This window comes from Clarias gariepinus, chromosome 6 (assembly GCF_024256425.1).
Source record: "Clarias gariepinus isolate MV-2021 ecotype Netherlands chromosome 6, CGAR_prim_01v2, whole genome shotgun sequence".
In the NCBI taxonomy this organism is placed as follows: domain Eukaryota; kingdom Metazoa; phylum Chordata; class Actinopteri; order Siluriformes; family Clariidae; genus Clarias; species Clarias gariepinus.
Genome location: NC_071105.1, coordinates 11,375,122 through 11,392,792, shown reverse-complemented (window position 1 = coordinate 11,392,792; position 17,671 = coordinate 11,375,122). Strand labels below are relative to the sequence as shown.

The following is a 17,671-nucleotide window of genomic DNA, read 5'->3' as shown; positions in this document are numbered from 1 at the left end:
ATGTGGATGCACCCAGTGGCCAGCGAACACACAAACACTGGTTAAGTGCTAGTCCAGTACATTTCCACTCATGAAAATGCCTGGTGTTACAGCATCAACAGTATTCTTTGAGAGGGGCTCTCTGCTAGTTCCACACAATTAAATCAGGAAATGTCCTGCAAATTGCATGCAACTTGAGCTGAAGAGTATTTAGGGGGGTTTTATATGTGGTCACTACAATCGTAAATTCCACAAAGGACGTGATTCAGTTATTCATATAAATATTTATGTAACCCATATAAATGATTTTATTTCTAAGTGAATCACTTATAAAGGACAGTACGCTTTTGTGTTATATGCACATTCATGTATACTGTAGACAGGTGGATTAAACAAAATGCAACATAAAGTGTCTTTGTAAGGTGTTGGCTTCCACTAGACGCTGTCAGGATAGCCGCAATACTTGGCATACAGTACTTGAATTGGACAGGTCTGTGGAACGGTCCTGGAAAAGATTAACTTTTTTTTCACTCTCAAAAGGAATTATTCCTTAGCAAGTGTTTTGTTAGGTGTTGATAGAGAACACTGTCTAACATCAGTCCAAGATTTCCCAAAGATCTTCGTTGGATTAAGATGTGGTGACTTTGATGGTCTATGATTTAGCATATGATTTAAATCAGTTTCATCCCCCATGAACCAGTCAGTCAGGTCTGAACTCCGTACGTGTCCTATGGATGCGTTCGGTGTCATTTTAAAATATTTCATTATAACATAAAGGCGATCAGAAAGGATATGAACTAATCCACAATGATGCATCTGGACTCGTACCACATATACAGTATACACATCAGCCGACTGGAATTTACTTCAGAAAACTTATGCAATGTCATCAAGAGGCACAGACCATCAAGCAAAGTCGAGCTATTTGCTTTTTTACAAGAAGAGTGGTATAAAGTTATCCAACAGCAATATGAAAACTGAAGAGCCAAAACACATGGGAGCTGTGACTGCAAATTGGGGTTATTCCACAAAATACTAACAAAGCACTAACAAAATTTGTTTACCAATTATCTGCATTTTATTTGACTTATTAAAGCTCTGCAAATACTGCATGATCTTGTGTTATTTTGATGTGTTGTGATGTTGTCATTTCCTTTAAATATACAGTACACTCTAACACACACACACACACACATATACTCAGCAAAAAAAGAAACGTCCCTTTTTCTGGACTGTGTGTTTCAACAATAATGTTGTAAAAATCCAAATAACTTTACAAATCTTCATTGTAACAATGTTTTCCATGCATGTTCAATTAACCATAATCAATTAATTAACATGCACCTGTGGAATGCTCGTTAAGACCTTAACAGCTTACAGAAAGTAGGCATTTAAGGTCACAGTTCTAAAAACGCAGGGCACTAAAGAGACTTGTCTACCGACTGTGAAAAACACCCAAAGAAAGATGCCCAGGGTCCCTGCTCATCTGCGTGAACGTGCATTAGGCATGCTGCAGGGAGGCATGAGGACTGCTGATGTGGCTAGGGCAATAAATTGCCATGTCCGCACTGTGAGACGCCTAAGACGGCGCTACAGGGAGACAGGAAGGACAGCTGATCATCCTCACAGAAGACCAGGTGTAACAACACCTGCACAGGATCGGTACATCCGAATATCACACCTGCGTGACAGGTACAGGATGGTCTTAACAACTGCCCAAGTCACACCAGGAACACACAATCCCTCCATCAGTGCTCAGACTGTCCACAATAGGCAGTCCATGAGGAGGAGATGCACTGCAGTACTTCAAGCAGCTGGTGGCCACACCAGATACTGACTGGTACTTTTGATTTTGAGCCTCCCTTCATTCAGGGACACATTGTGAAACATTTTTAGTTTATGTCTTATGGTGTTGACTCTTTTAGTGTTCATACAAATATTTACACATTAAGTTTACTGAAAGTAAAAACAGTTGAAAGTCAGAGGACGTTTCTTTTTTTGCTGAGTATATATATATATATATATAGTTATAGTTATAGTCTAAATTGAGGAGAAAATCTAAATATTTCGTTTTATTTTATTATATATATATATATATATATATATATATATAGTAAGTATATTTTGATTTAATTGGAACTTGTATATATGATAATCATAATCTCTCTCTCACATACTGTACATATACAGTGTCAATAAGTACTTGATCCCTGTGATTTTGCAAGTTCTCTTACTTAGAAATCATGAAGGGGTCTACAATTTTCAGCATAGGTGCATTTTCACTGTGAGAGACCGAATCTAAAAAGAAAAATCCGGAAATCACATTGTATGATTTTTTAACAATTTATTTGTGAATTACTGTGTCAAATAAGTATTTGATCACTTGCTTATCAGACAGATGCTTCCATCCCCATGCTTTACTGTAGGTATGGTATTATTGGGATGATACTCATAATTCTTCTTCTTTTAAACACAGCGAATGGAGTTAAGACCAAAAAGTTCTACTTTGGTCTCATCTGACCACAGGACTTTCTCCCATGACTCCTCTGAATCATCCAGATGGTCCCTGGCAAACTTTAGACGGGCCTGGACATGGGCTGACTTAAGCAGGGGAACCTTCCGTGCGATGCAAGATTTTAAACCATGACGTCTTAGTGCATCACTGATAGTAACCTTGGAAACGATGGTCCCAGCTCTCTTCACGGCATTGACCAACTCCTCTCGTGTAGTTCTGGGCTGATTCGTCACCATTTTTTGCATCATTGATACCCCATGTATCTACTTAGACTTTGGCTGATTGTGGGGTGCACAGGTGTCTTTATGACAGCTAACATCCTCAAACGGGTGCTACTAATTTAGAATCATGAGCAGAGTGTACAGTAGCTGGACTATTTAAAAGCAAAATGACAGGTCTTTGAGGGTCAGAAATCTGGCTGATAAGCAAGTGATCAAATACTTATGACACAGTAATTCACAAATAATTTGTTAAAAAAAACAATTCCGGATTTTTCTTTTTAGATTCTCTTACAGTCTCTCACAGTCTCTCACAGGGGAAATGCACCTATGCTGAAAATTGTGATCCCTCTAAGTAAGAGAACTTGCAAAATCCCAGGGTGATCAAATACTTAGTGACCTCACTGTATATACAGTATATAACAATTATCATGAATTGAAATAGAAAGTAGGGATTCCAAACTGCTGAATTTAAAAGTTTAATGTGTTTAAATTGTGTTTAAATTGACCACTAGAGTATTTAATCTTTTATAAGATACTTAAAACATCCACAACACAGGTCAATAACTGATATGATCAAATCTTTGCAAAAGTAAATTTGTAACAAGTGTTTGACACCGTTGTGTCCGTGATAAGTGAAGCGCAAGATGATAATCTTTTATATCTTCTGTCTCCCTGCCTCCCCTTACCTCCCTCCCACTACCATCCCCCTGACCTACTTACAGATCAGACATTCCGGCTGCATCCAATAGGTGGCACACAAACCCTGGGTGCAGAACTCATTCATACTGTAGGCCTTAAAAAAAAAAAGAAACTAAAAGCATCTAATAGCAGCTATAAGCCATAGGTCCTGTCACTTACACACACACACACACACACTCACACAGCGGGGGGTGTTGTGTATCCGGTCCAGCAGTAATTGTGAGTTAAAGGACTGATTATTATTACACAGAGTGCCACAGAAGTTAAAAGCCCCTTTAAAGTGCTGCAGGGATTAAGTGTCTCTCTAACCACTGCCTCGTGACCAAGTCGACCCGTGGCCACAGTCTACAAAGCACCAGAGATCATCCATGACAACCATGAATGAACACAAAGGATCATTCTTCAAAACAGCAAAGAACCAAGAATGAGAAAAGTTCATTGTGGTTTGGTAAAATGCTCATGTAATTCTTTTTATTTAATTTTTTCCCCCAGAGTTGGTCTAGAAAAGGCTATTAAAATCTATATTCCAGTAGACTAAAAGACAAATAAAACTAGCAAAAGTTCTACCTAGAGCCCAATGATCTTTATTACAATTAGATCAGAATAATTTCTGAGGGCTTAAACTGAGTAATAAAGTAAAACATAAATTAATCAAAGTAAATTATGTTCTTAAGTACTGATTGAGTAACTCTGACTTTGTGCCCAGTTTTTCTCCCCCCGAGGATTTGCTCCGGATTCACCAGGTTCAAGTGTTTACTGAAGAGGAATGGATGAATGGAAAATATCCTCGTAAATATTAAAAATATGGTCGAACGTCTATGGACAACTAACCTCCACACCCAAATATGTGGTTTTTGAACACAGCATTCTATTTTTAGGAGGCTTAAGATTCTTAATATTGTAGAAAAGCAAAAGGCTCTTTGTTTGGAAGTTTATAATTTCTGTATTGTAATAAGTTCTGGATAAAAAAAGAAAATTCAAGCATGCTTGAAATTTGGAAATGAATAATAATAATAAAAAAAACATCATAGCATTTTAAAAGTTACTTGATAGTGGGTTGTAGTGGCTTTCAAGTGCTTCCTGTACTTCATTGGTGATGAATATGTTGGATTCCTTGTTAAGCCCCAACATGGACAGCTTCAAGGTGGCACTTCTCATTATAAAAGAATAAAAAAAATAAAAATAAAAAAAAGACCTTTTATATAGAAGTGGAGCAAATCTGCTAAAAAATATCCAGGCCAAATGCTTAATCCAGCCCTCCACATAAAACTACTGAATAGTATACTCTAATAGATTCTACATGTGTAATGGTGACTTTTATCACTGAATGGTGCAGGTTCATACGTAGATATCCAAACAGGTCAAAATTACTGTAAAATCAGTTCGAGTCTTGACAATTTATAACAAATGAAAAGGTCCTTTGTAGGTAAATCTCTCTGTAGTCTGTAGACAGTTTGGTATGAGTTTGCCAAGGCTTGTAGTGGAGTCGTTGGTGATTACATCATACCATTTCACATGTAATGCATATCCAGTTTGTAGTGGTATCTCAGTTGTAGCTCAGTGGTTAAAACACTGAGTTCAAACTTCAGCTCCACCTGAGCTATCACTATCGAGCCCTTGAGCAAGGCCTTCAACCGTCAACGGCTCAGATGAATAACAAGGTAAATGTAGGTGGCTCTGGATAAGGGCGTCTGCCAAATGCTGTAAATGTAATTGCTTGGGATTTAAGGCATTGTGACATCACACAGTAGAGCAAACAAGAACCGACAGGAATTTTAATTCAGACCAATTCAGTGCATTCCAGCCAATAGATTGGGGATGTGGGGGGTAAAAATCCTCAGTCCTATTTTTTTAAAACAAGATTTTGGTGTGTGGAGGATTTGTGTTCATCCAGACACAAAAGCATGTGAGGATTCCTGGGTCACCGTTGGCCATCAGGAAAATATTCCACATGAAGACTGGAAAACCCATGCCTTTAAATTTACAGTAAATATGGCTGTGATGATATAGTGTCCGCATACTTTTGGCCATAAAGTGTATTAGCCTCACTTACTCTCGCAGTATAGCCTTTCTGATACGTGACCTCATCCTTGAGGGCCATATCACTCATCCCTACTTTACCCAAATCAACCCATGACATCAACAAAGGAAGTCCTAATTGCCTGGTAAATTCAGCGTCTGAGTCGACTCCTTTTGGTCTGCAGCGAGGAAGGAAGGCCGCTGATGAGGGTGTGTGAGCATGTGCGACGGCTCGTGCCAACCTTCTGCAGGGCATCACTGGCCAAACGGCACGTAGGCATGAGAGAAGACCAGACGTGTAGGGCGCTAATCTGTGCCATCACATTATGCCAAAGTCGCTGGAGGAATGTTGTTTTGGTCTGAAGGGCCGCTCCCGCAATCATCACCGCTGATCACCAACGGGTGTGTGTTAGTGTTGGAGAGGCATGTGGGGGCTTTCCGCAAACTCGGTCACGTTCCACAGCTAGCCTTGTTTCGCACAACAGAGTGTGACGTGACCTAGTGAACGTGAAGCCATTATACGATGCGGGCTCATTTGAAAGAGTGCCGTGATAAGGATCAGGAGACTCATAAGTAATGTAAATAGAAAAGTTAATGCTGTCAGAATGTTTACACGTGCTACCGTTCTGCAGCCTATCTGCCGAGAACTATACTAAAAGTGTAGCTTATTATGGAAATAGCGTGTCCTTTCCTTTTAGTGAAAAAAAAATATGACCTCTCTTTAGATTACAGAAATTCCCTTTTTAACAAGGTTCAAAACAGAGCAGGCAAAGTTCAATACATTCTGTAAAGAGGATAAGCTGTATATTGTTCACTCATTATAAGGAACAGGCCAGGATTAACTTCTATTCATTCATGTTAGATAACTAGATTATGTCTTGAACATTCACGAAATGTAATTACGGGTTTTAAAAAATAAAATAAAACATTTTCTTGTGAATTCCAAACTTGGTACCTATACTGTACAGCCACAATATTATGTCCATCTGCGTACTTGACATATAAAACTGTCAATACTGTAATTATGTCCCCATAATGCGTCAGGGTTTGCTAAATAAATACCATTAACACAAATCATAAATAAGCATTACGAACACATCTATAAATAGTTCGCTATTTTTCCTACTAGCATTAACAGTTTCTACAGACGGTCATTTACACCGAGGACGACTCGCATTGCTAACCACTTACCACCCTGTTCTTAAAAGGAGGGAATGAACTCAAAGGACCCAGAGGACACCCATATGGCTACGTGAAGTGAACATGTGAAACTACACACAGGCAGAGTTAATCTGAGCTCGAGATCAAACCTACAGGAGGAAATGCTACCTGCTTCACCACCATGACTGTTTTTTTTCTTCTTGTTGTGCTTCTTTTTTTTATTTTTTTATTTCCTGATATAAGCCATGCATTACTTGTTTACGCTTCGCCTCGTGTTTAGTCTTTCATTAAACTTCCACAGAAAATCTTTGTAACACACAGTAACCAAGGTGTTAAATCATTCTCGTGTCTCACATACGCAGTAGTAAGAGCTCAGGAAGTAAGCTATATAATGCTGTCAGGGCATTTTACTGTACATCAATAGCCTTTGTCTGCATTTCTCACTCTTGCAGGGCAGACTATGACCTTAACGGGAGAGGCACGGAGTGCACGTACCCAAGACCTCGTTTCAACAATGCGTCTTTCTTTTTCAGGAAAAAAAATAAAATCTGAATGATTGAATCATGCAGGTCAACCGAACACACTGCTGTGTAAACACAAAGATTTTAAACAAGCACACAATTAATAATACTTAAAAAAAAAAAAAAAAATAAAAGGTATATTAGGATTATATACCTATAAGGATATTTTAGAAGCTTCAAGTCCTCACTTGTGAACTGCAAAAGCAATGGAAGTGTAGAACACAAGACCTGCGCAAGACCTTCTGTAAACTGGAATTCGACCAGATTTACTCTTAATAATGTAAGGAATGTAACACGATGGGACGTGCTGGTGTAGGTAAATAATCCGTGGTGTTGCATAAGGCTCTTTTTTCCCCCTTTGTCGAAGTTAATTAAAAAAAAAAGGAAGAGAAAAAAAAACAGTGCAGTTTGTCATGTTGTAGAGAAACCAGAAAGTGCAAAGTCCTCTGTCCTGGAGAGGCTGACCTTTTTGGACACGCAAACAAAATTCCTTCTTTGTATGTTAAATAAACCTTATAACGGTTATTACTCTGTATGTTTTTCATTAATCATATGTTTGTTTGTTTTCTTAATCTATTTTTATTATTAAACTATTAAAGAAAATTGATAATTGAATAATCTTCCCCCTCAAAAATATAAATTTATTAATTAATTTATTATTTAACTACTATAGAAATGATAATCTATTAGAACAAGACTATTAATTAATTAATTAATTAACAAAAACCTGTGATTGTAATTGCAGCTAGGACTGTCAGAACTGCTATAAGAGTAAAGTATAGTGACAGGTCATCATAAACGATTCATTTTTTTTTTTAATGAGTCTTTAACGTGTTTAGAAGAACGAGTAGTCTCAGAGAGTGATGCGTTCATTTTCTACTGGGAGCACATGCGCAAAACATCGCAAGACCTCGTAGGTTATGTACAGGAAACAGAAATGAGCGGTTCTTCTCATGAGTCTTAGGGTCCGAGGCGTTCGTTCTTTAGTCACGTGACTGTCACAGGCGCTAATAGCATAAAAGAGCGAGCAATTTGGACCAGAAGATATGAAAGGTGAGCAGCTCATTATGTTTATCCTAATATGTCCTTAGTGGACATTACTGGAACTATAGACAAAGTTTGTGTATGTAGATGTGTTGGAGGTCCGTTTTTTTTTGAAAAGTAACATTTTATTTCATTTCTGATCAAGAGAACTAAATGAACTAAATGACACAAAAAAAGATTTGTTTATTTTGATGAAGGAGATTCAAAGAACCGAGTCACTAAAATGATCCAAACTTCCCATCAGTGAATAATTAAAGGTAAGGTTTCAGTTTTTTCTAGTCTGTCTTGGATCAAAATTGAGGTGAACATTAAAAAGTCTTAGTCACCCAGACGCACAATATAAGTAATCTGGACGAATTTCCACATCTGTCCGTCTGTGCAATAATGCAAGTTCAGCTGAGACTCAAAAGAAGCTTCTGCAGTCCCACTTAGCTGAAACAAGTTGGTCTCTTTCAAAGTTACAGTGGACTTGGTATAAAATTAAACTTTCATTAGCATATAGCACCTTATCGTTAGCCGTATGACTACTTTCAGTAAAAATAAATGAATAAATAAATAAATATATATGATAAATAAGATACATTTGTACTTAATACACCATACCTTTGAAAAATACCAACTCTATCTAGTTCAATTGGACTGCAGAAGCTTCATAGAAGGCCATGAACAACCAAGAACTATGGTATTCTACTGGTACATGTATATACCTCAATTGTAATTTAAGACAGACCTGAAAAAACCAAAACTTTCCCTTTAAAGCCTAGCATGGACCAAAGTTCCTCATTTATTTGCGTTTGTTGAAAGCACATGCTGATGGACAAAATCCCACCTTCTGCTTTAAGAAATGTTTCCCCAAAGTCAACAAAACCCCCAAGTCCACATAGTCACACAGGAGTGACAGATTTAGTTCTTTCAGACTTCAAGGGAAATTTCACATGAGACACATTTTCATATTTGGCCAAATAATGTTGTTGGTGCTACAGAGGGAAAAGGCTTCTTTGAAGCAAACACAAGAATTCTTTCCAGACAGACAGACCAAGCACATGAAACAAAGCAGGCGATAAAAATGACATGCAGTACTTGGCTCGGGCGTCGTGAAGCCCCTCCTCCTAAAACAGCAGTCCAAATACTACGCTTTTTGATGATATACTAAATCTGTGAACCATCACACAACTCCAAAGATACTGCATAAACCAAGTTTTAAAAACTGCAGATTTAGCACAAGCTTTATGTTTAAAATTATCAGGCCTTTAAGTACATGAACAGTGTATATTAAAGAATTTTACATGGTAGTCAGAGATCATTTTGCTTATGTATAACTTGCACTGAATTATTGAAATAAATAAACAGACACAGATATACAGACAGACGAATAGATGGATACACTTTATTGCCGCAAGTATGCACTCGCCTGTCTTCACAAGCATATGAACTTGGGTAACATCCCATTCGTAATCCATAGAGTTTCATATGATGTTAGCCCCAGCCCCTTTGCAGTTACAACAGCTTCAACTCTTCTGGGAAGGCTTTACAAAAGGTTAAGGGGTGTGTTTATGGGAATTTTTGACCATTCTTCCAGAAGCACATTTGTGAGGTCAGAACTGAAGTTCTTCCACACCGAACTCGATAATCCATGCCTTTATGGACCTTGCTTTGTTCACTGGTGCACAGTCACGTTGGAGGAGAAAGGGGCCGTCCCTAAATTGTTCTCATTAATTTGGGAGCATGAAATTATCCATCCAGCATTTCTTTTACTGAAAGTAAGGGGCTAAGTCCAACTCCTAAAAAACAACCCCACAACTGTTTTAACATTTCTGCGCACCAGTGCGCAAGGGAAGTTTCATAAAGACATGGATTATCGAGTTTGGTGTGGAAGAGCTTCAGTTCTGACCTCACAAATGTGCTTCTGAGAGAATGGTCAAAAATTCCCATTTTCCCATCCCAACCTGATAGACCATCCTTGGGATGAATTACAGCGGAGACTGCGAGCCACACCTTCTCGTCCAACATCAGTGTCTTACCTCAATATTACCATAAACACACTCCTAAAAGCCTTTCCAGAAGAGATGAAGCTGTTATAACTGTAAAGGGGGTGGGGCCAACATCACATTAAACCCTATGGATTAAGAATTGGGTGTTACTCAAGTTCATGTGCAGGCAGGCAAGCAAATACTTTGCACGATAGGGTAGGGTAGGTATGTAGCTAGAAGGTGGCACAACAGCATAGTGGTTAGCACTGTGGCCTTGTGCCTCAGGGTCAAGGGTTCGATTCCGGCCTCGGGTTAAAGATACAGACTAGGTTAAAAGGCGTGCCCAAATTGCCCGTAGTGTGCGAGTGCGCCCTGTGATGGTCCAGGGTGTATCCTATCTCGTGCCCTAATTCTCTTGGTATACTGTAGGCTCTAGGCCCCCCAATGACCCTGCATACAGGGTAAGTGTTTATAGAAGATGTATGAATGAATGAATAGATAGATATATAGATAAACATTTGTACAAATATTTCACAGGAAAAAAAAACCTATGAATTACGAGTTGTGCGTCAATCAGATGCAAATTGTTGCTTAATAAACATGCACATCCCGCTGTTTTCTCTCACTTCTCGGAACTGAAAAATACGATGTATTCAAGTGACTTGGTCCAGTTCCTGACTTCACCACATACAGCATTTCAGGAAGGTAATGACTGGATGTTTGTAAAGCACTTTTATGCCACAACTCTGCATTAAGGCCATTTTATTTTTAGAAAATGTCCCATAGGTTAAGTAAGTTAAACATAAACGACCATGTTGACTCGCTCACGCCAGTACATTAACAGTTAGGTCTTGGAAGGCAGGGATCAGCCTATACGCCGTCATTTAGAGGTGGTCTTTTCAAAGGGTGTCACTCACAACTTAAAATTGTAAAAAATGTCCTTCTGTTACTTACGGTACAGTATATATTAACTTATTAATATTAAAAAGATGTTAAGTTCAGCAGTTTCTCTTCTGTTCGCCAACAACGCTCAGTGGAGTAAATGCAGAGAATGAGAAAGTGTAAAAGTTAAGCTTGTTGTCCCTGTATTAAGACAGAACCTCTTGAGAAGGTCTTACTTTAGCCCTTCTAATGATGTCATTCTGGGTCATACGTGTTTCTGAATATGTGGATGTGGGAGTGAGTGCATGAGCGTGTAAGAGAGTGAGTGAGTGAGAGAAAGAGAGAGAGACTGTGTTATTCATACCAGCCCATATGTCCAGAGGGAAAATCAGGCCCAAATAAACAAGGCAAATGTATTCTGAAATCAGCTTCACATCTGCAAACATCTCTGCACCACTCCCTTCTCTACTTTTCTACTGCCCCACATATTCCCTTACAATAAATAGAAATAAATAATATCCCTTAGAAATAAAACTGATACTAAGGAAAGTAGTATTTGGTGCTGAAATCCAATGCTCCTATCAATGAAATCTATTCATGCAACCTCACATTTAAATTATCACAAGTTTGTAATAATAATAACAACAACAACAAAAAGAAGTAGAAGGGGAAATAATAAGAAGAAGAAGAAATAGGAAAAAAGAAATTTCCCCACTGTGGGACGAATAAAGGTATAGCTTATCTTTATCCTAATGATAATTTTGCAACAAAGACTCAGAAACACTTTTTGTTCAAAACAGCCAATGAAGATATTTGTTCACCAAAACATCCTGTTTCTCTGGGAATTCTGTGTACAGTACTACAGTACATTCAATGTCCATTATATCCAGAATGATTCACTGAAGTACATGGCGGTTCCAATCTGGATTTTCATAGATATTTAGCATAGCGGCACTTTTGCATATTTAAAAATAAATAAATAAATCGGACAAATAATAAAACCTGCCATAAACTGTTCTGTGCAAAAGTCTTGAGCTGCTCCCTCATTCCTAATTATAAATTAAAGAAATGAGAACAAACTCTCACGTTTAACATTTTAAACGTTTTACTGTGACAGGCTGCAAAGTGCACCTCTTTCTCACTGGTTGATGCTTAAAGTCAGATGGTTATGCTTAAATAATTTATAGGTACATTCATTCCTCTGAAAATGGTCAGGTACAGGGACTAGACGCAAAATGAGAGCCAAGCCTAAGGAACTATTCCTCAAGACTTCATCACAGTACATAAAAGTCTGGCTGTTTGGAAGCAAAACAAACGCAGAAGTGCAAAAAATCGTCAGCTGACTTTATTTTATTACCACATACCGTTACCGAGTCTAGACCTGACCAACTAAAGAAACCTCAGATCATAACACTGCCACTCCAGAGGCTTGTACACTGGGTGCATCGCTTCATGATTTTTGCATGTGCACTTTGTTGTCTGTTGTTGTCTCTCTTTTGTATATTTTCTCTTTTTTTGTATACAGTAAATGTGTCATATCTGAGCTAGTCAGCTAATTAGATCTCTTAGTTAGCTAGCTTGTTCCGGTTATGTGTGTTGTTAATTTATGTTGTGTTGTTAATTTATGTTGTGGCATGTACAGTATGTAGCACCTTGGTCCTGGAGGAGCATTGTTTCGTTTCACTGTGTACTGAACTGTATATGGTTGGAATGACAATAAAAGCCAACTTTAATGTCTCTGAGGTTTCTTCAAGCAATTCCAATCATTTGAAACCTCTCGATACTTATTTTCCTACCCCCATTTTCCCACTTTCTGTAAATCCATTTCCAATTTCCTTTCTACACTCAGGGGGTAAAAGTGGCTGCATTCAGCTGTAACATCTTTTTTATTAAAAAAAATAATAAATAAAAAAATAAATAATAATAAAAAAAATCACATTCCTTCCTAGTGTATAGACAGTAAACCATTGCACTTACTTACTTATATCAACTTTTCATAACCACTGCTCATTCTGAATGTAAAGTGTTTTATTTTGTACTAAAGCTCCAATCGTTTTTCTCCTGATGTTATTGAAGAACATTTATTCTGCCCTTCTTTAATTCACCCCACCTTTCAGACTGAAAGAGAGAGAGAGAGAGAGAGTTTACAGTAATTTGGGTTATGCGTCTGCAGTGACGAAGACGTCCTCCAGAGCTACCTGCATGACACGCTTAACTGGGTCTTTCTAACGGAAGTACAGCTTCCTCAGGGAACTTAACTGACAGTGAGCATACACTTTTAGCTAAGGCCTACTTCTGCTCTACGCCCCTTTGAGAATACTGCAATGCTAACATCCGATAAATCCTTCTAGTTTTAGAGCTTTTCTCTGAGGAGCCGGAAAAAGACGTGCAGGGGAATAGTTATGTAGGGCACTCCCACACACAAAATTAACTCAATAAAAAAAATATAAATAAATAAATAAATATATATATATTTTAAATGCACCTACACATTTGCCCTAATCAGGAAAGTTTAATATGAGCACCTTAGATAGATCACACATGAGGCTGCCAAAGATGAAGGTTGATCTTTCCACTGGATGGACTTGAATGTCTGAATGTCACATGGAAATCTTTTTCCCAAAGTTTTAATTAGAGTACTAATGCGACTTTAGCCATTAGTCATACAAGTAGCTTTTCATCTCTACTGCAAATTAAAAGTCAATTGAATTCATGGGGAATGACAAACCTGCTCCGTGTGGGTCCTCACAGTGTCATAGCTATAATACATTAATCAAGAAGGATACGACCACATGATGAAGCTCATTGGGTGGAGGGACATCAACTGCTCCTCTTAAAGCCTATGTGGACTTTTCCATCGTCTCACAACTCATTTTGATAATAGGTAAAATCTGACAAAGACAAATATAAATTACTAGATGTGCTTGCGACTTTGTTCACGTTAAATTCAACTGCATGCTCATAAGCACGTATTTAAAAACGTACAGCAACATCTGTTGAATTTTGAGACTTTTTTTATGATATAAAGCTTTCCATTTAAATTTCGAAATAGCATATCTTCTCTTCTTGTGGGCCGATTGCTATGAAACAAAGACTATATGTTACCTTAAGCTCTGTCAAATACTCCTGTGAAAACCTACTGTATAAACAATTTGTTCAGTAGTTTTTACGTGACGCGGCCACAAACAGACAGGCCAAAATTCCAAAAACCATCTTGACGTGTTCCATTACCAACGTCATCATTGCCAACTTTACAGTTTTATTATATGTATAGATTTAGTTAAGGAATTTACAAGGGGTGTTTAAAAAGTCAAACTAGGACTTTTGATTGTGCAGAATAACAACAGTCATGAAAGTAATGTCTTTACGTCTCTATATGATCCCCTGCTACTGTACACTACTGCACTTATAACCGGATTTTCACTAGTACTTGGAAACCTTAAATGTAGAAAGTTTTCTCAGTATGCCAAGGCCATAATTGGGCTGCCTGCTTCATATCTGATACTCTGGCCTCCCAGGAACTCATTTAATGGCCAACATGTAGAAATGGCATGGCGTGTGGTCAGAACTCTACGTGAGGTTTTGGCAATAACCCTCAGCCAAAGATTGTGTGTACAGTTCCCACAGACAGATGTGTCTCTTTTGAAATGTGCTTAAAGTCTTCTAAAAATCTCAATCGGTTTAATGCATTAATTCACAAGAAATTTCGCAATCATTCGCAGTCCCAGTTTGACTTATTTTAAGAGCAAACATAAACATATATAGTACATGGTTCAGCATGGGCATTTTTATTACACATTGTATTGTCAAACCTTGGGTGCTAAAGAGAGGAAATTTATCCTCATGGACAGCTGGTTTATTAGAGATCAGGCGCGCAGCAGCTGGGTCAGCAAAGGGTGAGCAGGCGGCATGATCACTGTGACGTACACGGAGGTTCGGATCGCATTACAACCCCTTCAGCTGCATGACCCCAGCATAAAATTATATTGCGTCAAATGGACTGGTACTGCATCCATTTCAACTGCGGCATCCTGGTTTAATATCACTTACATACTCTTCATTACGTAATAGCTGTTGAAAGCGTCCTAAGCAGAATGCTGTCTAACAGTGTACTGTTACTCTTTGACGCCAGAACTCATGCAGAGGATCTGATCGTTTGACTCTTACTCTTTCACACAGTCACTCTAAGAGACAGCTGTCTTTTCCTTAACCTCACCACCCTCTATCTTTTGTCAACTTCTTGGCAACTTCATGAATTCCTTTAATGTGAACCCTTGCATGTGTGTGTAACAAATTTTAACAAGCTGTTAAATTCTCTCAAGTGTGTCATTCGAAGCAGATCACCATGGTACTGACTTCAACAGACCTTACCAAACACTCCCCCCCCAGCCACACACACACACACACACACACACACACCCCTGTCTCTGGCCTCAGGCTTAAGGCCAGTGAAAATAAGAGCAGGCTATTCAAACCAGACTGATAGTTTTATTATATTTACTCAAGGTTTCTTAATATAAACATTAACATTAATAATTTCTTTACACAGTAATAAAACAAAATAAAAATAAATAAATAAATAAATAAATAAACTAGTATAGCCAAGAAATATCCCTTGCAAAAATGGCTATAAGATGCAAATCTAAATTCATCATCACTGTTTGATCAGAAAAAAAAACAATAAGAATTTTTATCTTTTTTATAAAGCGGTTTGGTCGGACTAAGAATGCATCCACCCTGAGCTTCCTAAACGACCAAGTACACAACCACTCCGAGCTCTCTAGACCAAATTGAAATTTACCCTGATCTCTCTAGGCAAAGTACGCATCCACACTGAGCTCTCTAGACCAAATTGACATCCACCGTGAGCTCTCTACACCAAGTGTGCATCCACCGTGGAAAAAAGTGGATTTTTAACTTTCTATTGAGACTTTCTTTTGCTTTACACACATGCACACACATGTGCTATGAGTAACAGTACACATGCGCTGTACACATGTGCTTACAAACACAAAATAAAATGTTTTACACACGCGCGCGCGCGTGTGTGTGTGTTCATAGTGTTATAACAAACAGTACACGCAACAGATGGCTTACAACCAGATCTCTTGCAACCGCGTTACTCGCAATCCGAGGTTTCACTGTACAGTACACGTCCATCCTGAGCTCTCTAGACCAAGTACACAACCACTCCGAGCTCTCTAGATCAAATTGACATCCACCCTGAGCTCTCTAGACCAAGTATGCATCCACTCCGAGCTTTCCAGACCAAATATATTTTCATCTCCTATTCCTACATCAATCATTTTTGCTACACTGTAATTCTGTGGATATATGCCACTACATTTGTTGCTTTCCCTACACATTAAGTATTACAGTAACATAACATTTTCGGCCGTGATATAAACCATGCATTTGCCTACTGTATATTACATTCACCACTTTTAAGTACACATCTATCCCAAGCTCCCTAAATCAAGTAAACATTAATCGCAAGGTATAAAAAAAGTCATCCTGTGCTTCTTTATGATTTAGTGTTCAATGAGATTGGGCCTCTATAACCAAATACATCTTGCATTCCAGGAAAACATACAGTTCTAGAGCAAGTGCATGTGTTCCCTGGATCTCACCACCTAATGATGCTGATTAAGATGAGAAGGAGGAGGAAGAGGAGGAGACTACCAGAGAAGGGTTCACATCCATCTCCCACTGACCAAGGTATAACTGAAGTGGCAAAGAAATGTTGAGAAACCAGCATGAAGGTCAGTTTGTAATAAAAAAAACAAAAACAAATAAAATAAACAAACAAATAAATAAATAATCAGCAATCTCTGATTCCAAACAACAGCTCACAGGCTACAACTGTTAAAAAAAAACTTTTATTACATCAATTTTCATCTTTTATGAAACTGCTGAACACACACACAGTACACACACACACACACAACTGATCACATGCTCTCTACCTGCTGTGACAGCACTTTAAACAAGCACCACACACACACACACACACCTGACCGCATATTTATACATTTTAAACACGCTGTTTATTAATGTCTCAATAAACTGCAACGACTTTAAAACATTAGCGAGGATCTTTAATTTCCGGCTTTACCTGAGTGTGAAGTCCTGAGTCCAGGTGTCTCAGCTCTGACTTCACACAAACACGGAAGTGTTTAACTCATTACAGCGGCGAGACAACGAGATAATAACACACTACATCCACTTTATTCGCGATGTTCCTTCTTTTCCTGTCAGTTATTTATTATAAACACCGTTTTCTCTCTGTCACGCCAAACTGGTTGCAGCCGGAACGAGGCGCGCGAGCGCGTACTGTAGCGTGCAGCAAGAGCTAAAAGCACGAGCTTAAAACTACATTGACCACCTTTCCTCCAGATTAAACCCCGAGCATTTCTGCAGTTTATCACACTGCATGCACAGTTTAAAACAACAACAACAACAACAACAACAAAAAAAAACGTATATTTCTGCAATTACATTCATCACATTCAATGTAATCTAAAACTACAACTTTTCCTGCAGACTCAAACCATGCATTTCTGGAATTATATTTATTCATATATTTATTTTCCACTGCAAGCTCAAACCAGGCACTTTTTTTTTTGATTAATCACGTTTCTTCCTCGTGAATGCAAAGCC

At 38.3% G+C, this 17,671-nt stretch overlaps 1 protein-coding gene across 1 annotated transcript in view; it reads right to left on the bottom strand.

Annotated features, from left to right (window-relative positions):
* Positions 1 to 17,237, bottom strand: part of sgip1a (SH3GL interacting endocytic adaptor 1a) — an 89,249-nt gene extending 72,012 nt beyond the window's left edge. The window contains exon 1 of the mRNA XM_053498390.1: positions 17,127 to 17,237. The gene's annotated coding sequence lies outside the window, so the exon portion shown is untranslated. The remainder of the gene's footprint in view (positions 1 to 17,126) is intronic.
* Positions 17,238 to 17,671: the final 434 nt, after the last annotated feature.